Genomic DNA, 20,538 nt, shown 5'->3' with positions numbered 1-20,538 from the left:
GACATCAAATATTGACATACTGTTATTTGAAACATCAAAATATTAAACTCCAGCCTCGTTGAAGGGTTATTAACATCAGCAGAAACAAATGCCAACTAACAGAATTAACACGATTCAGTAGGGATATGAATAACAGCAGCAATAACAGCAGAATCCAACCCCTGCAGTCACTTTTGAACTCGCTGGTGTCTCAGCAGGTTGGGTGACCGAGTGAATCCCTTCCCACACTCGGAGCAGGTGAACGGACTCTCCCCAGTGTGAACTCGCTGGTGTCTCAGCAGGTTGAATGACCCTGTGATTTAGATAGGTGAGACTCAAGTCCCAATTTGAGCAACTGCTCATTGACCAATGTCTTTGGGCATGCGTTCCAGGCATGGCGATTCATTCTTTTGCTTTGTTCTAGAGGTACAAAATTTATATCAGGCATGCTGGAAACACAGAAATCCATGTGGTCCTGGGGAAGAGATGGTTCAGGAGTGATGTTATTGAAGTATTCAAGATCCTGAGGAATAAAGGTAGGATAAACTTCAGTATGCTTAATGTAAGAACAGATTCTACAACAAGAGGACATTGCCTCCAATTTGAGGAGGGATGGTAAAAAGACATCAGATTTAATTACTTTACGCAATTGATTGTTCATCAGCACATTTAAGAAATAGTTGGATAAGTAGCTGGCAACATTTTGATAGAGGTGTATTGTGGGATATGGTATTTCCTAGACACTGGGACTAGCCAGATAGACTGCACTGGTCTTTTCTGCTCCTGTACGTTCGTTTGTTCCTTCTTGTATCTAGAATCAGTCGTCAGGATGGAAGATGTGGGGGAACAAGGTTCGAGGAGAAAGTTGGTGCCAGTGAAGAGGAGTTTAGCGATGAAACTGGAGTCATGGGAGAATTAGCCCACAAGGAGGAAGAGGTGCTACTGCTTGAGGTTGTTAAGTCACATTTGGCAATGGACACCCAGGCTGATTATATGCCATGTGTACTCTTGTCTCTGACTCATAGACTTGAGACGCTGGAGGTAGCTTTTTAGTCAAGGGGAGTGCTGGCAGAAGAAGACCATCTGTGAATTGGTGGGCATGCAAATTTGAAAGATTATTGCAAATTAGTTATTTTGTAGATCAATCAAAGTTTCAATTTAAATACATGAAGGAGATAAGAAGAGTTGGAGGGTGGATTGAAGGTCAGGCAGGTGACATATATGATTAAATACATTAACTGATGATTGGAGGTGGACTGTGATCTTGAAGTTAGTGGGCCTTGTATGATAGCAATGTCCAGTGGGTTATTGTCAATGTTAGTTGGAGAGTTTGTGTGAGGTTGAGGGAGGAAAGGAAAGGGATCAAGTAAGGGTTCAAGTCATTAAGAATAAGGAGTTTCTCAGGGAGGACAGGAGCGAGCAAATTTCAGCAAGCAAAGCACAAGGGGGTGGAGAAGAGGCAGTAGATGGAGAGATGGGAAGGGTGTTGGGAGAATGAGGTGTTCAATTGAGGGAATGATGCTGAAGGCGTATGCGGACATGCCAAGATGAGATTTGGCGGTTTGGGCAAGCTATTTGATGGAATGTGTAACTGGTCAGAGTTTCTTTGATAATGGGGGAGATTTTGCTCTCTCCTCATATGCTGATATCTTCCTCTGCTTTAATTATTTATCCATTTTCTCTTAAAAGATGCAATGGTCTCTGCCTCATGTGGCAAAGCAATATATGCTCCAACAGCTCTATAATATAACATGCTTTTACAGCAATAGAAGATTGGTAACAATACCTGCAACGTCTCTAGAAGCCATAAATCCATTATGGCAAAATCAGTAAACCATTTGGCCCATATACTGTTTACATAGGTATACTATTTAAACACCTCATTATCAGGAAGAGTACAGCCTTGGCACCGAAACGTTTCCCCACACTCGGGGGCCTCAGGGTAAATTCCATGATTCCAAGGTGACTGAAGGCGTTACCATCAACAGTGGGATGAAAGGCATGGGCAGTTGCACAAAATAACAACAATTTGCATTTATATAGCGCCTTTTACATAGTAAAACATCCCAAGGTGCTTCGCAGGAATTTGACACCAAGCCATATAAAGAGTTATTAGAACAAAAGCTTGGTCAAAGAGGTAGGTTTTAAGAAGCGTCTTAAAGGAGGAGACAGGTAAAGAGGTTTAGGGAGGGAATTCCATAGCTTAGGGCCGAGGTAGCTGAAGGCACAGCCATCAATGGTGGAGCAAAGAAATATGGGATGCGCAGGAGCCCAGAATTGGAGGAGAAGCAGAGATCTCAGAGGATTGTAGGGTTGGAGGAGGTTACAGGGATAGGGAGGGGCAAGACCATGGAGTGATTTGAAAACAAGGATGAGAATTTTAAGATCGAGGCTTTGCAGGACTGGGAGCCAATGTAGGTCAGCGAGCACAAGGGTGATTGGTGAATGGGACGTAGTGTGAGAATCAGAGGATTGACAGGTACAGGATTGCTGTAAGGCTCCAGAAGGTTACAGAGGTAGGGCATAGGCACAAAGGTTTTTAATTCGGTGTTTTGGGATTCAGGGAGCCAATGCTGATTCATGAGATAGGTGAGTGGGACTTAATGGGTGACAGGAAACAGGCAGCTGAATCTTGAATAAGTTGGTTTTATAGAGGGGATAGGGAGGGAGGTGGAGCATGGGAAGTTGAGAAGAAGGACTTTGGAGAAATGGTACCTGGAGGTGACAAAAGTGCAGATATCAGCAATAGTGGGAGCGAGGTGGGAGGTGGATGCTGGTGATGTTGAGGGGTAAGTCAGCAGCCTTAGTGATGGATAGGATGTAGAAGTTGAACAGGAGCTCAAGGTTTCATGCAGCCTGATTCAATCTAAGCAAGTAACCAGAGAGGATAATAGAGTGTGATGGAAATGGTGTTTGTGGTGGGGACTGCAAGCAAAGGGGAAAATTTTAACCTGGAGGAGCGCGTGAGTTTGACTGTGGGTGGGGGGTAAAAATCAAGAAAATGTGAGCGCATCAAGAAGCCGGCTCCAACCTGCTGATTTCCACATTTAACTTGAGCGCACTAGGCTTCTTGTGTGCAGCCGAGAGAGAGAGAGAGAGACGGTTGCCTATTAAGATATGTTAATTGCACAATTAGAGTGATATTTCAATTCATGTTCAAATTTAACGGCGCATCCACTGGTTTCCCAGGTTTCCTGAAACTTGCCAGTGAAAACAAGACGAGGACACAACGGCAATTGAGGGGGCTGATTCAAACTGCTGGAAATATTACACTAAATACTCAGTACTCACGGCTGCTTTCTTACCTACTAGTGGGGAAAGGGTTTGTTCACAGTTCTTTTGCTGAGAGTTCACTTTCTACACTTTGGAGTTTTTCTGAACTCACATGGCCTTAGATTGGACCAAAAAGCACCAAAAGAAGCAGCCTGCTCTTGAAGACCTGTAGCTGGACAGCAGAGAGGGGAGCAGCAGAGGAATGCAACTCACAGGAGGCACTACCCATGACACAGTGCCAACAGGCAGAGGCTGAGTTTCCTTGACATGTTTGAACAGCAGTGATTCAGGAGACTCAGGCTGTCGCGCCAAGTGATGGCAGATATCTGCAGCCTGCTGCCTGCTCGACCTGGTGGCCACACGTTACAAGTGGTTGTCAAAGCCACCACCTCCCTCAACTTTCTTTACCTCTGGATCCTCCAAGGGCTCTGCTGGAGACATATCCAGGATCTCCTAGTTGGTGGCCCACAAATGCATAAAGACAGATGACTGATGGCTTGTTTGCCAAGGTTGGCAATTATGTGAGCTTCGTGTGTGATGACGCCAGTCAGAATGAGCGGGAGCTCGGATTTGTGACTCTGGCTGGCTTCCCACAGGTGCAGGGTATCATTGACTGCACACACATGGCAATCGGGGCACCCTCAAATCAACCAGGAGTGTTCTTCAACGGTTCTTCCACTCCAACAAGCAACTGGTGTGCAACTGAAAAAATATATTTCTGCAGTTGTGCGCAAGATTCCTGGGGAGCTGCCATGATGTTTTCGTCCTATGGTAATCCAACGTCCCTAACATCTTCGGACCTGGAAGCACATTTAAGGAGTGAATGCTAGGAGACAAGGGATACCAACTTCAAACTTGGCTGATGACCCCCGTCAGAAACTCTCCCAATGAATCCCAATAGTGTTACAATGAATGCCATATGACCACCTGATGTGTGATCAAACAAGCCATCGGGCATGCTGAAGATGCGTTTCCGGAGACGAGACAGATCTGGAGGTGCCCTTCAGTATGCACCAGCCAGGGTGTCCAGAATGGTCGTGGTGTGCTGCACTCTGCACAACATTGCGCAGCAGCGAAGTTTGGACCTGTAGGAGGAACAAGGTGCAGAGCTCGGATACTCTTCAATAGATTCTGAGGAGGAGGAGGAAGACCAGCAAAAGGCAGGTGATGAAGGCAATGCAGCACCAGCTGCTCACATTGCTGCCCGGGATACCAGGGATGCCGATATTAATGCAAGGTTCACTTAGGTTGCACCAATGGACCAATGTCAGAAGCTCATGTTGTCCCATTCATCGTCAAACAAGTTAAAAGGCGACTTGGCACCCAGCAACCAAGAATGGGCAAGACGGAAACTGGTGCAAAAGAATAATATTTATGTGATTGAACTAAAGAACAGAAACTTCACAACATATTTTCTCATACATCCATGTGTACGCCCTTGTGCAACTACAAAGCTTTACTCTTTCTTTTCCTTCCACTCCTACTTGGTGTAACGCCTGTGGCTTCAGCAGACGTAGAGGGAGTCTGCTCAGATCCCTGCTTCGACTGCTGAGATGCTCTTGGCTTACATCCTCTGGCTTTTGGAGCCCGTGAGGACCCCTCCAAAGACTTCTCCACCTGCTCCTGCGCAGGAGCATCGGGACATGAGGCAGCATGTCAGGTACTGACTTGGGGGGAGGGGGCAAATCTATGAGTGACTGTAATGGCATGTGTTCATCGGATGGACGCAGTGCATTTGATGAGTGTGACTGTCAGGGTGAGGCATGAAATTACATAAGGATGAGGGTGAGTGGAAGTAGTGGACGGATAGATGGGGATGTGAAGAAGTGCATAGAGCGAGAAGGATGAGTGCACGTGGAAGGTAAGTGGGTGTGAGGATGTGATGGAGTAGGCTTGATAAGGCAGAGTGAGGGGTGGAGTGATATGCACAGCAGAAGGTAAGTGAATGTGCAACTGTACTCACCTTTCTTAACCTGCTTAGGTATTTAAAGCATTTCTTGCACTGAACCCAGGAGCGTGGCACCATGATCCTGTTGCTGACCTCTGTGGCCACAGGAAGTGATTGTGGCAAATAGCTTAGATGCTTTCAGAAGGAAATTAAATGAGTACATGAGAGAAAGGGGAATAGGAAGAGCCTTTGAAAGAGCCAAATGGACTCCGTCTATGCTGTACTATTCTAGGATTCTATGATATGCTGGAAGGTTGAGATTAGATGGTTAGAAAGGGAGGAGACTCATGTGGAGTATAAACACCAGCACAGATTAGTTGGGTCAAATGGCCTGTTTCACTGCTGCATTTTCTATATAATTCTATGATAAGACAGGCAGTCTGACTGCACGAAGATGGACATAGGGTCGAATAAAATGGTAGAGGGGTAGAATTGGCTATCATCAGAATACATATGAAAGCTGATCCTGTACATGTGGATAATACTTCTCTTTCCTCCTTTAAGACGCTCCCTAAAACCTATCTCTTTAACCAAGCTTTTGATCATCTGCCGTAATTTCTTCTTGTGTGGCTCGGTATCAAAAACATTGCTCTGAAGCGCCTTGGGACGTTTTACTACGTTAAAGGCGCTATAGAAATAAAAGTTGTTGTTGTAATATAGCAACCCCAGAAAAACATGCACTAAAACCTTGTGTTTTTCCCATTAGAATGTATTGGGAATTGAATTCTGAGTGTATGTATCTTTTTAACAAGAATTCCTTTAAACTGGACTCAGTTAACCAGTATGCGGCGAGTGTTCATGAAGCAATGTGATCAGGGCCCAGGAGAGGCTTGAGTTTGGGGCCCAGGAGAGGCGAGAGCCCAGGGGCAGCACGGGCCAGCCCATACTGCATTAGGGGTGCGCAATAGGTCCGTGCAGCAGAGCTGGTCTCCAGTCGTTTTGGTTAATCCTTGCCACTGGACCAAGACCTAGCTCTGTCTAGCCCGTGTAGTGGCTGGTGTGTAAAGGCCACCACACGTTAAAAAAATCCACACAGGCATCTTCCACCCTTCAATATGTAGTTCAGGACCTGGAATATTAGGTCCTTCATTGGAACACCTGTCAACTCATCCCTTTTTGGCGTGGAAGCAAGTCATCCTCGATACGAGGGACTGCCTATGATGATGATGACTGCAGCATGTAGATATGGAAAAGCAGGAGAGTCAAGGATAGATCTGGCGGTGATGGTGCAGAGGCAGAAAGGGAAACCATTGCTGAAGATGCACTGGCTGCATTCAGACCAGTATGAGTAAAATCTCCTGGATAGAAATATAATATTTCTAAAACTAGCACAAATACTACGTTTGCATTTAGACAGTTCTGGTCCTTGTCTTTGAAAACAAAAATAAAATAATTCCCTGAAGATTTTCCTGATAGCTGTAATCTCTCAGTTCTGGTACTTTTTAAAAATATCACCACAGTGTGATATTGCCCTCTGCTGGGTAATCGTCAAAGAATGTTTTTTTTCGTTTTTACTACTATCAGAACGCATTGAATTCAATCCAACGCTGTTTCACTAGTTTCAATTTTTAAAATTCATTCTTTAGATGTGAACGTTGCTGGCAAAGCCGGCATTTATTGCCCATCCCTCATTGCCCTGTGAATGTGGTGGTGGACCGCCTTCTCGAACCGCTGCAATCCATGTGATGAAGGTGCTCTCACTATTTTGTATCAGATCTACACTTATATGAACCAACATAAATCCAATTCAAGTACAAGGTGCACATATATATGTGGAGTCATTGTTGTGCTTCCTTCAGACTCCTCAAGAAAGAGGGCCGACAGTGTATTTCTGTTGTGTTAGCTTTAGTATAACAACTGGAGCTGACTCAATGGAGTTAGGTCACAGATCAGCCATGATCTCATTGAATGGCAGAAGAGGCTCGAGGAGGTAAATGGCCTACTCCTGTTCCTATGTTCCTATGGGAATGATCTCTAGCTAACCTAGTTACCAGTGTGAGTCATTCCTTCCTCAGGCAGTTAAACTGAAATGTGGGGTTTTCAGTGATTTTTATTAGGTGATGTGGACAATTTGATGTTTTCTCTGTTTTTTATTGTCAGTGAGACTTTTACCAAAACTGAATTTTCTTGGGACTTTGATTTGATGAAATAATAAATCACCAATTTCCCACCTTCCCCTCAAAAGTTGTTGCAGCTGTCTCGTCCTCGACCATCGGGTTTGGGCGCTGATCCTTTGGATGTTGTGCATCAGAAACCACTTCCTTTCCATCAGAACTAAGACCGCCTATTTCCAGCTCTGCAACATCGCCCGTCTCCACCCTTGCCTCAGCTCATCCGCTGCTGAAGCCCTCATTCTATGCCTTTGTTACCTCTAGACTCGACTATTCCAATGCACTCCTGGCTGGCCTCCCACATTCTACCCTATGTAAAACTAGAGGTTATCCAAAACTTGGCTGCCTGTGTCCTAACTCGCACCAAGTCCTGCTCACTCATCATCATCATCATCATCACCCCTGTGCTCTCTGACCTACATTGGCTCCCAGTTAAGCAATGCCTCGATGTCAAAATTCTCATCCTTGTTTTCAAATTCCTCTATGGCCTCGCCCTCCCTATCTCTGTAATCTCCTCCAGCCCCACAATCCCCCGAGATGTCTCATCTAATTCTGCCTTCATGAGCATCCCTAATTACAATCGCTCAACCATTGCCTGCCTTATCCTCTCCGCCCCTCTACCTCTCTTTCCTCCTTCAAGACACTCCTTAAAATCTACCAAACTTTGGGTCACCTGCACTAATTTCTACTTATGCGGCTTGGTGTCACATTTTGTATCTTATAATACTCCTGTGAAGTGCCTTGGGTTGTTTCACTATGTTAAAGGCACTATATAAACACAAGTTGTTGTTGTTTAGAGACCAAAGCGGGACTGCAGACTCAAATGGCTAACAGTTGTCACTCTCCATACTGCCCTGCTCATTTCAAGTTCTGCTGCTGGACATTGATTGAGTGGAGCAAAAATATCATTGCCTTGAACAACACTGAGTTCCACTGAGCAACAGTGAGCTCCTGTTAATCAAAATTTGAATTAAGCAGTTTAGGCAAAAGAGCACAGGAGTCAAGCTTTGCATGATTTCAGTTTGAATGATTAGATAATTTGAATTAAGCAACTTTGACTTAAGAGTCATCGTCATAGGCAGTCCCTCGGAATCGAGGAAGACGTGCTTCCACTCTTAACATGAGTTCTTCTGTGGCTGTACAGTCCAATACGAGAACCACAGTCCCGGTCACAGGTGGGACAGATAGTCGTTGAGGGAAGGGGTGGGTGGAACTGGTTTGCCACATGGTCTTTCCGCTGCCTGCGCTTGATTTCTGCATGCTCTCGATGATGAGATTCAAGGTGCTCAGCGCCCTCCCGGATACACTTCCTCCACTTAGGGCGGTCTTTAGCCAGGGTCTCCCAGGTGTCAGTGGGGATGTTGCACTTTATCAGGGAGTCTTTGAGGGTGTCCTTGTAACGTTTCCGCTGCCCACCTTTGGGTAGTTTGTCGTGAAGGAGTTCTGAGTAGAGCGCTTGCTTTGGGAGTCTTGTGTCTGGCATGCAAACTATGTGGCCTGCCCAGCGGAGCTGATCAAGTGTGTCAGTGCTTCAATGCTGGGGATGTTGGCCTGCTGGGGATGTTGGCCTGGACGAGGACGCTAACGTTGGTGCATCTGTCCTCCCAGGGGATTTGTAGGATCTTGCGGAGACATCGCTGGTGGTATTTCTTCAGCGACTTGAGGTGTCTACTGTACATGGTCCATGTTTCTGAGCCATACAGGAGGGTGGGTATTACTACAGCCCTGTAGACCATGAGCTTGGTGTCAATTTTGAGGGCCTGGTCTTCAAACACTCTTTTCCTCAGGTGGCCGAAGGTTGCACAGGCGCACTGGAGGCAGTGTTGGATCTCGTCGTCAATGCCTGCTCTTGTTGATAGGAGGCTCCCGAGATAAGGGATATGGTCCACGTTGTCCAGGGCCGCGCCGTGGATCTTGATGACTTTGCTGTGTGGCGAGGACAGGCTGGTGGACCTTTGTCTTACTTATGTTTAGCGCAAGGCCCATGCTTTCGTATGCCTCATTAAATACGTCGACTATGTCCTCTGTATGTGCACAGATGCAGGCGTCGTCCTCGTACTGTAGCTCGACGACAGAGGTTGGAGTGGTCTTGGACCTGGCGTGGAGACGGCGAAGATTGAACAGGTTTCCACTGGTTCCATAATTCTTAAGAGTATACTGTATATCACAACACCAACCCAGCAAGGCAGTGAAATACAGGTTTCCAAGTTTCAGTTTGCCAGATTTTATTGGCGTTACTGAAATAAACAATGAATCCAAATTTGTCAGCATGGCAGGGTATTATTGGTTAAACATGAAAATCCTATTCATACGGTAATTAGATAAACTATGTATGCAGCCACAGTAGTGTGTTTGAAGGGTCAGGTTCCTGTACAATAAATAACATTCAAGCTCTTGGGAGGAAAATGGTGAACATTTTTTCAAAATGTGTCAAATCCTGAAAAGACACTGGTTTCAATAGTTGTCACTGGCTGAGAAGGCGGAATGATCCTGATAAATATACAATTATACTTCTTCATGTTTGATTTCTTACTAAGTTTATTTGTGCAGTGCATGTTTGTTACAATCAAGATGCATTCAATAACAGATGTCACGTCTGCTTTGGGTTGGACTACCTGACCTTCAACCTAGTTGGGGATTACACAACAGAGTGCAGCCTTGAGTGTGGTTTACATGGCAACATTCATTATAGTATCACCTAACAGCAAATCTGACCCACATTCCCATTTCATTACTTAGCATTGACCCGATGTTTTGTACGTGGCAAACCTTTGTTTATTAAATAATTTGATGCATTATAATTTAATATTAAATAAGTACCTTTCAGGAAGATTGCAATTTAGTATATAATGAACCAAAGAAGTATGCTGAATGGTCTGGCTACAAGCATCCACAGTAGCCGGAAGCTAATTAAATTGGTGCAGGTCTTGCAGGCAGCATTATAAACTCTGTAATCAGGTATTATAAACATAGAAATATAGAAAATAGGTGCAGGAGCAGGCCATTCGGCCCTTCGAGCCTGCACCACCATTCAATATGATCATGGCTGATCATACAACTTCAGTAGCCCACTCCTGCCTTCTCTCCATACCCCCTGATCCCTTTAGCCGTAAGAACCACATTTAACTCCCTTTTGAATATATCCAATGAACTGGACTCAACAACTTTCTGTGGTAGAGAATTCCAGAGGTTCACAACTCTCTGAGTAAAAAAGTTTATCCTCATCTCGGTCCTAGATGGCTTACCCCTTATCCTTAGACTGTGACCCCTGGTTCTGGACTTCCCCAACATCGGAACATTCTTCCTGCATCTAACCTGTCCAATCCCATCAGAATGTTATATGCTTCTATGAGATCCCCTCTCATTCTTCTAAATTCCATTGAATATAAGCCTAGTCGATCCAGTCTTTCATCATATGTCAGTCCTGCCATCCCGGGAATCAGTCTGGTGAACTTTAGCTGCACTCCCTCAACAACAAGAATGTCCTTCCTCAGATTAGGAGACCAAAACTGCACACAATACTCAAGGTGTGGCCTCATCAAGGCCCTGTATAACTGCAGTAAGACCTCCATGCTCCTATACTCAAATCTTCTCGCTATGAAGACCAACATTGTTTTGTATGAAGAAAGAGTCAGCCTGAATACTATGAGCTCAAAGTAAAGTGTGACTTTAGTCTTCTATTGCAGGTCTCCAGAGTGCATCTCCAACCTGTGAGGCCTCCTTAAATACCTGTGCTCCCAAGGGATTATGGGATCCCTTTTGGACTCCAGGGGTGAGCCCTCTGGTGGCTGTACAGAGTATATATAAGTTTACATATATAACAACACTCCCGCCCCCCCCCCCCCCCCAAAGTCAACAGTGTAACTATTTACAATGTGAGTCGATCTGGGGCCCTTCTTGCCCTGGTTGATCATCTCAGGGCAAATGCTGGTATTGGTGAATCGCCTGTTGGGCCCTCGCTGGGCTACTGTGCAGCTGGCCTTGCTGGGCTGCCTGGTGTGGTGAGTCCTGCTGGGCTGCTGTGGATGATGCGTTCTGCTTCGTGGTCAACCGCTGTGTGTGTGTTGGGGGGGTCAAAGAAGGTAGGGTCCAAAGTGAGTTGCTCAGGATAGTCCGTAAATCTGAGTTTGATTTGGTCCAAATGTTTCCGGTGAGTGAGTCCATTTGAAAGTTTGACCCTAAGCACCCTGCTCCCCTCTTTGGCCACAACAGTGCCTGGAAGCCACTTGGGACCTGGTCCATAATTCAATTCAAATACAGGATTGTTGATTTCAATCTCGCATGACACATTTGCGCTATCATGATATTGACTTTTTGAAGCCGCCTGCTCTCTACCTGTTCATGTAGATCGGGGTGAACTAATGAGAGCCTTGTCTTAAGTTCTCTTTTCATGAGCAGTTCAGCAGGTGGGATCCCAGTGAGCGAATGGGGTCTCGTGCGATAGCCAAGCAGGACTCGGGATCAACGAGTCTGCAGTGAGCCTTCCGTTACCCTCTTCAAGCCCTGCTTGATTGTTTGCACTGCTCTCTCTGCCTGACCATTGGATGCTGGTTTAAACGGGGCAGATGTAACATGTTTGATCCTGTTACGGGTCATGAATTCTTTGAACTCAGCACTGGTAAAATATGGCGGTTTGTCGCTCACCAGGACATCGGGTAGTCCATGCGTGGCAAACATGGCCTGCAGGCTTTCAGTGGTGGCAGCGGACGTGCTTGCTGACATTATCTCACATTCAATCCATTTGGAGTACGCATCTACAACCACAAGGAACATTTTACCCAAGAACGGGCCTGCATATCAACATGGACCCTAGACCACGGTTTGGAGGGCCAAGACTATAAACTTAGAGGCGCCTCCCTCGGTGCATTGCTTAGCTGCGAGCATGTGTTACATCTGTGCACGCAGGACTCTAAGTCTGCATCGATACCGGGCCAGCACACCTGGAATCTGGATATCGCTTTCATCATTACGATGCCTGGGTAGGTACTGTGGAGGTCACTGATGAAGGTGTCTCTGCCCTTCTTGGGAACCACTACCCGATTACCCCACAGAAGGCAGTCTGCCTGTATAGACATTTTATCTTTGCGCCACTGGAATGGCATTCTCTCTTCCTGCATTTCCACTGGGACACTGGACCAGCTCCCGTGAAGCACACAGTTTTTAACTAGGGACAATAAGGGGTCCTGGCTCGTCCAGGTTTTAATCTATCAGGCTGTGACGGGTGATTGCTCACTCTCAAATGCTTCCATAACCATGACTAAATCTGCACCCCCATGGTGGACAATGGCAGCCTACTGAGAGCATCGGCACAGTTTTCTGTTCCTGGCCTGTGGCGGATGGCGTAGTTGTATGCGGACAACGTGAGCGCCCATCTCTGGATACGGGTATTTATCCCCTCACTCTCGGAAAACAGGGATATGAGTGGCTTATGGTCAGTTTCCAGTTCAAATTTTAGCCCAAACAGATATTGATGCATTTTCTTTATCCCATAGACACACGCTAACGCTTCTTTTTCATTCATGCTGTAGGCTCTCTCAGCCTTAGACAGACTCCTGGATGCATAAGCAACCGGTTGCAATTTCCCAAAATCATTAGCTTGTTGCAATACACACCCGATGCCATGTCGACGCATCACAGGCTAGTACCAAAGACTTACATGGATCATACAACACAAGCAATTTGTTTGAGCATAACAGTTTTCTAGCTTTTACAATGGCATTTTCTTGGCTTTTGCCCCAAACCCATTTGTCCCCTTTACGCAGTAAGACATGCAGTGGTTCTAACAGTGTGCTGAGACCCAGTAAGAAGTTAACAAAGTAGTTCAGGAGTCCTAGAAAGGACTGCAGCTCCATCACGTTCTGTGGCCTCGGTACGTTCTCGATTGCCTCTGTCTTCGAATCGGTGGGCCTGATGCCGTCTGCCGCGATCCTCCTCCCCAAGAACCCACTTCAGGTGCCAGGAAAACGCACTTTGAGTGTTTTAACTTGAGCCCCACGCATTTGAGTCGACTAAGAACCTCCTCCAGGTTCTGCAGATGTTCGACTGTGTCCCGACCTGTAACCAAGATGTTCGATCGGTGAAATGATGCCCTCTCTTTGCAGCCGGTCTAGCTTGATCTCTACCCTTTCTCTCATCATGTATGGTACTGCTCTCGCCTTGTGATGAATGGGTCGTGCTCCCGGAGTTATGCGGATCTGCACTTTTACTCCTTGGAATTTCCCGATGCCTGGTTCAAACAGCAAAGGGAACTTGTTTAAGACCTGGGCGCACGAAGTGTCATCAGCGGGTGATAGCGCTCGGACTTCATCCCAGTTGCAGCGTATCTTTCCCAGCCAGCTCCTGCCGAGCAGCGTGGGACCATCGGCCGGTACCACCAAGAGTGGTAGCTTGTGCACCGCTCCATCGTAGGAGACCTTTACAGTAGCACTGCCGATTATGGGAATCAGTTCCTTTATATAAGTTCTTAGTTTCATGCGAATTGGAGTTAAGATTGGCCTTGAGGTCTTGCTGCACCACAATTTTTCTAAAGTCTTTTTGCTCATGATGGACTGGCTCGCGCCCGTGTCCAGCTCCATTGACACCGGGTGTCCATTTAGTTCAACATTCAGCATTATCGGGGGACACTTCGTGGTAAATGTGTGCACCCCATGTACCTCTGCCTCCTCGGTCTGAGGCTCTGGTTCATCGTGATCCGCCATGGATCTGTCCTCCTCTGCAACATGGTGGTTTGCAGGTTTAACAGGATTAGCAGCTCGCCTGCACATTCGTTGGAGGTGTCCCATTTTTCCACAGCCCTTGCAAACGTACCCTTTGAAGCTGCATGAATGGAAACGATGATCACCCCCGCAGCTCCAACAAGGTGTTAATGGCCTTGCATTCATCACCCTTGATGGTGGACTCTGAGACATCTGCGGATGTGCAGCTGCAGGCATGTGGGGCCTGCCCTGTACGTTGCGATTTGAAACAACATCACTTTATTCACAGTACTTGTAACAACACTTGTGCGCTGAGAGATTTGCTTAGTATTGTCACTGGTGGCAATGAACACCTGGGCTATCGCTAGAGCCTTACTCAAGGTTGGGGTCTCTACAGTCAAAAGTTTGCGAAGTATCATTTCATGGCCAATGCCAAGTACAAAAAAGTCTCTGAGCATGTGCTCCAAATGTCCTTCAAATTCGCAATGTACTGCAAGGCGTCTTAGCTTGGCGACATAACTCGCCACTTCCTGGCCTTCAGACCTTTTGTAGGTGTAGAACCGGTACCTCGCCATCAGAACGCTTTCCTTCGGGTTCAGATGCTCCTGGACCAGTGTGTACAAATCATTGTACGATCTCTCTGTGGGTTTCGTTGGAGCAAGCAGATGTTTCATGAGGCCATACGTTGGTGCCCCGCAGACAGTGAGGAGAATCGCCCTTCATTTGGCAGCGTTCACTTCTCCATCTAGCTCGTTGGCTACGAAGTATTGGTCGTGTTGCTCCACAAAGGTTTCCCAATCATCTCCCTCTGAGAATTTCTCCAGGATGCCCACTGTTCTCTGCATCGTTGGGTTCGCTATCTGTATCTCGTCGGCAGTTGTTGTGTCTGAAGAAAGAGTCAGGCTGAATACTGTGAGCTCAAAGTAAAGTGTGATCTTAGTCTTTTATTGCAGGTCTCCAGAGTGCCTCTCCAACCTGTGAGGCCTCCTTAAATACCTGTGCTCCCAAGGGATTATGGGATCCCTTGGGACTCCAGGGGATGAGCCCTCTGGTGGCTGTACAGAGTATATACAAGTTTACATATGTAACAAACATGCCATTTGCTTTCTTTACTGCCTGCATGCCTACTTTCAATGACTGATGTACCATGACACCCAGGTCTCATTACACCTCCTCTTTTACTAATCTGTAACCATTCAGATAATAATCTGCCTTCCTCTTTTTGCCCCCAAAGTGGATAACCTCACATTTATCCACATTATACTGCATCTGCCATGCATTTGCCCACTCACCTAACCTGTCCAAGTCACCCTGCAGCCTCTTAGCATTCTCCTCACAGCTCACACTGCCACCCAGCTTAATGTCATCTGCAAACTTGGAGATATTGCATTCAATTCCTTCGTCTAAATCATTAATATATATTGTAAATAGCTGGGGTCCCAGCACTGAACCTTACAGTACCCCACTAGTCACTGCCTGCCATTCTGAAAAGGGCCCGTTTTTTCCCACTCTTTGTTTCCTGTCTGCCAACCAGTTCTCTATCCACAACAATACATTAACCCCAATACAATGTGGCTTAATTTTGCATACTAATCTCTTGTGTGGGACCTTGTCATAAGCCTTTTGAAAGTCCAAATACACCACATCCACTGATTCTCCCTTATTCACTCTACTAGTTACATCCTCAAAAAATTCTAGAAGATTTGGTAAGCATGATTTCCCTTTCATAAACCCATGCTGACTTGGAGAAGCATTTTATATGTTCTGAAAGACGCTTCGTGAATGAGGTCATAATGAAAATCATTACACTTTAATTAGGAAGTTTATTAATATTAAAATGTTATATTCATGGGTTATTCCATTTTAAAAAGTAATCATAAGAACATAAGAAATAGGAGCAGGAGTAAGTCATACGGCCCCTCGAGCCTGCTCCACCATTTAATACGATCATGGCTGATCCAATCATGGACTCCGGTTCACTTCCCTGCCTGCTCACCATAACCCCTTATTTCCTTATCGGTTAAGAAACTGTCTATCTCTGTCTTAAATTTCAATTACCCAGCTCCACAGCTCTCTGAGGCAGCAAATTCCACAGATTTACAACCCTCTGAGAGAAGAAATGCCTCCTCATCTCAATTTTAAATGGGCGGCCCCTTATGCTAAGATTATGCTCTCTAGTTCTAGTCTTCCCTATCAGTGGAAACATCCTCTCTGCATCCACCTTGTCAAGCCCCCTCATAATCTTATACATTTCGATAAGATCACCCCTCATTCTTCTGAATTCCAATGAGTAGAGGCCTAATCTACTCAACCTTTCCTCATAAGTCAACCTCCTCAACTCCAGAATCAACCTAGTGAACCTTCTCTGAACTGCCTCCAAAGCAATTATATCCTTTTGTAAATATGGAAACCAAAACTGTACACAGTATTCCAGGTGTGGCCTTAACAATACCCTGTATAACTGTAGCAAGACTTTTCTGATTTTATACTCCAATAAATACTTTGCAATAAAGGCCAAGATTCCATTGGCCTTCCTGATCACTTGTTGTACCTGCATACCATCCTTTTGTGCTTCCTGCACCAGGACCCCCAGGTCCCGCTGTACTGCAGCATTTTGCAATTTTTCTCCATTTAAATAATAATTTGCTCTTTGATTTTTTTCTGCCAAAGTGTATAACCTCACACTTTCCAACTTTATATTCCATCTGCCAAATTTTTGCCCACTCACTTAGCCTGTCTTTGTCCTTTTGCAGGTTTTTTGTATCCTCCTCACACATTGCTTTTCCTCCCATCTTTGTATCATCAGCAAACTTGGCTACTACACTCGGTCCCTTCTTCCAAGTCATTAATATAGATTGTAAATAGTTGGGGTCCTAGCACTGATTCCTGCGGCACCCTATTGGTTACTGATTGCCAACCCGAGAATGAACCATTTATCCCGACTCTCTGTTTTCTGTTAGTTAGCCAACCCTCTATCCATGCTAATATATTACCCCCAACCTTGTGAACTTTTATCTTGTGCAGTAACCTTTTATGCGGTCTAATGCCTTCTGGAAGTCCAAATACACCACATCCACTTGTTCCCCCTTATCCACCCAGCTCGTTGTATCCTCAAAGAATTCCAGTAACTTTGTCAAACATGACTTCCCTTTCATAAATCCATGCTGACTCTGCCTGACTGAATTATGTTTTTCCAAATGTCCTGCTACTGCTTCTTTAATAAAATTTTCCCAACCACAGATGTTAGGCTAACTGGTCTATAGTTTCCTGCTTTTCGTCTGCCTCCTTTTTTAAATAGGGGCGTTACATTTGCAGTTTTCCAATCTGCTGGGACTTCCCCAGAATCCAGGGAATTTTGGTAAATTACAACCAATGCATCCACAATCCCTGCTGTTACTTCTCTTAAGACCCTAGGATGCAAGCCATCAGGTCCAGGGGATTTACCTGCCTTTAGTCCCATTATCTTACTGAATACCACCTCCTTAGTGATTGTGATTGTGTTAAGTTCCTCCCCCCCTATAGCCCCCTGACTATCCACTGTTGGAATATTTTTAGTGTCCTCTACCGTAAAGTTCTTCATAAATCTGCAACTATTTGTTCGTTTTTGCAAAAGATCCCACGGTAAAAGTTCTCCCTGGTATCCTGGTCAATATTTATGTCTCATCCAACACATAAAAACAGCTTTGCTCGACAAAGTCCAAAGTAAATATCTTTTTCTTTCTCTTATTCTAGTGCTTTTCCGAGGTGCAACCTGAGGGCCAGTTTCATGAGATGTGGTTGGTTATAGAAAGCTAATGGGACCGAGATGGCCCTCCCCATTGCTGTTGGGAGGAAGCTGCTGCTGGCTGCATCTCTCGAAGTTGTGCAAAGGCAGCCTGCTGTTGCCTCCTATGTGCCTTTGTGCTCTAAAGCAGATTACCAGATACCGGCCAATGTGCTACTCTCCTGAGAAACAGCAGTATCTGGCTGGTCAACTCCAGCCACCATTCCACTGGTCTCTGGATCTGTATCCCCACTAATCAGTAGGGTGACTGGTCTAATGGTAGCTATCAGATCCTGACTGCCCTAGGAGATAGCAGCTTGCATAAGGATGATTTCCCTTCTCTCCTACTTCTCATCATCATCTCCTCTCTGTTCCCCTGCTGCTGTAATGGATTTTCAGGAAAGGAGGGTGCAAGGTAAGAACGGGTGATATGTGTCCTCTTGGGCAGTCTCCCCCACCGAATTTCAGGCTTCAAATGTCTGAAAGAGTGCTTCTTGGACTTAGAGACCTGGTACCACAATAAACCTCCACCAATCTAATTTCATCTTCAATTACAAAATACTTTGGTGGACAGAGCCTGTCAATAGTCACTAGTAAATAAACTAAAGCCTTAATACTACTGGGTATCTGCAACTGTTGCACAGGTCCTCAACTTACTCCAACCCATCTCCACGCAAAACTTTCCTGCAATGAGTTTCAGTTTCATTGTGCACTCAGTGCTGCAATGGATCTGTCTATCTGTTTGGAATCTAACACGGTCTTAACTATATTCTTCTACAGTTTTCAAAGCTAACCCAAAAAAGCCGTTCGACTATGTTATGTTTACAGTAAGGTTACAGTCTAAGATTACAGTCCTCCTACTCAACGTAAGCAAAGCCATGGGACACCCATTAGTAATAATATAAATGCACTCTTGGACTTCTTCAGTTTCTGTACCTCAAAGCATTGAAAATGTTCGGCAATCCAATCCAATCAAATGCTTCATCTGGCTGCTCTGTAATGTTCTCTGTCTCTCATGTATCTACTCTGATGTACTTTTTCTCTTCTCTGCCGTGATGATAGCATTGCTCTTAATGCTGTTCTGGTAGTTCATTTCCCTCTCTTAAACACATACAAAGGCAATTAAAAAACAGCAGGTTACCACCACTTCATTCTCATTTATAATCTTTAAGCAAAAATAGAAAAGGCAAAATAAAGTTGGTTGGAAAAATACGGTTTTGAAAAAAAGGATTTAAAAATCTTTTGAAGAACATATATCTTTTGCAAAAAAAAATCAAGCATAACTTCAGGTTAACAAAATTTCAGGAAGTTTAATGTGGTTAAACTAAATTAAAATGTGTGGAAAGATTGGCATTAAAATGATGGTTACAAATTTGAATTGTTAACTGAAAGGAAATTAATATTTTGTGAAAAACATTCAACTTTAGAATTATTTTTTAAAAAGTAGATATAAGTATAACCTTGAAAAATCAGTCTAAAAAGTAAAAAAAATCAAATAAATCATTGATGAAAATACTGAGCTTCCACTAAATAAACAAAAGAAGCAAATACCTGATTTAGTCCTCCAAGGTTAAGATAGCTTCTGCTTTGACACTGCTCCATTAGCTTATTTTTCATTTCTCTGCCTTTTTGAGAAGCCACTCTCCCTGTACTCTCGTTCTTCAGGCCGAGATCCTACAACCATAAATGGTGAGCTAAACACAGGTTGATTTTAGATGTCAGCCTTGCCTCAGTGGGAGCACACTCACTTCTAAGTTAGAGGTTTGTGGGTTCAGTCAAAGTAGCTGTGGAGGTCAGTGGATTTATAGTAGACATCTTGGTTGACAGCCTATCATCAGAAATGAAACTGGAGAAGTCGAGGAAGGGAAAGGAAGAGTCCGAGATAAACTATGTGAAGGCAAGGGAGGGATGAAAGTTTTCTTTTGATTCCTCTCACTTGCTGCAAATAAAAGGGGTCACTCTGGGAACCCGTCCTGGCTATGTCTGCCTTTTCGTAGGTTACGTGGAACATTCTTTGTTCCAGTCTTAGTCAGGTCCCTTCCCTTCCCTCTTTTTCCGGTACATTGATGACTGTATTGGTGCCGCTTCCTGCTCTCGCTGCGAACTGGAAAATTTCGTCAACTTTGCTTCCAATTTACATCCCTCCCTTGCCTTCCCATAGTCCATCTTCCATACGCCTCCCCTTTGAGCATTCCAAAAGGACAGTTCCCTCCCCAACACTCTGGCCCACTCTTCCATCACCTCTAACACCTACTTCCCTTCCCACGGCACCTTCCAATGCAAGCACAGGAGATGCAGCACCTGCCCTTTCACCTCCTCCCTTCCTACCGTCCAGGATGCCAACACTCCTACCAGGTGAAACAACGATTTACTTGTACTTTTAATTTAATGTGCTGTATGAAAGCTGCTCATGATGCAGTTTCCTCTACATTGGGAAGACCAAACGCAGTTTGGGTGACCGCTTTGCAGAACCCCTCCGTTTAGTCTGCAAACATGATTCTGAGCTGCTGGTCGCTTTCTATTTTAATTATCCATCCCACTCCCATCATGACACCTCTGTCCCCGGCCCCCAACACTGTTCCAATGAAGCTTAATGTAAGCTCGAGGAACAGCATTTCATCTTTTGATTAGGCACTTTACAACCTTATGGACTCAACAAGTTCAACAATTTAAGATCATAGCCACTGCTCCCATTTTTTTAGACAGCACATGATCTGATGGTCCACATTTTCCATAGCTCGGGAGCCTACTATCAGCAAGGGCAGACAT

The 20,538-nt window shown here is 45.1% G+C and overlaps 1 long non-coding RNA gene across 1 annotated transcript; it reads right to left on the bottom strand.

The window, feature by feature from the left end:
* Nucleotides 1-298: 298 nt before the first annotated feature.
* On the bottom strand, nt 299-19,421 carry LOC139276714 (uncharacterized). The gene is made up of 3 exons (XR_011595980.1): nt 19,321-19,421; nt 18,706-18,870; nt 299-502 (listed from the first exon to the last, which is right to left on the bottom strand). It is a non-coding gene; the product is annotated as an uncharacterized lncRNA (long non-coding RNA).
* Between the last annotated feature and the right edge of the window lie 1,117 nt (nt 19,422-20,538).

The sequence above is a fragment of the Pristiophorus japonicus genome, chromosome 12 (assembly GCF_044704955.1).
Source record: "Pristiophorus japonicus isolate sPriJap1 chromosome 12, sPriJap1.hap1, whole genome shotgun sequence".
In the NCBI taxonomy this organism is placed as follows: Eukaryota; Metazoa; Chordata; class Chondrichthyes; family Pristiophoridae; genus Pristiophorus; species Pristiophorus japonicus.
Note: the sequence above shows the minus strand (reverse complement) of the source record. Positions and strands in the feature narration are given on the sequence as shown.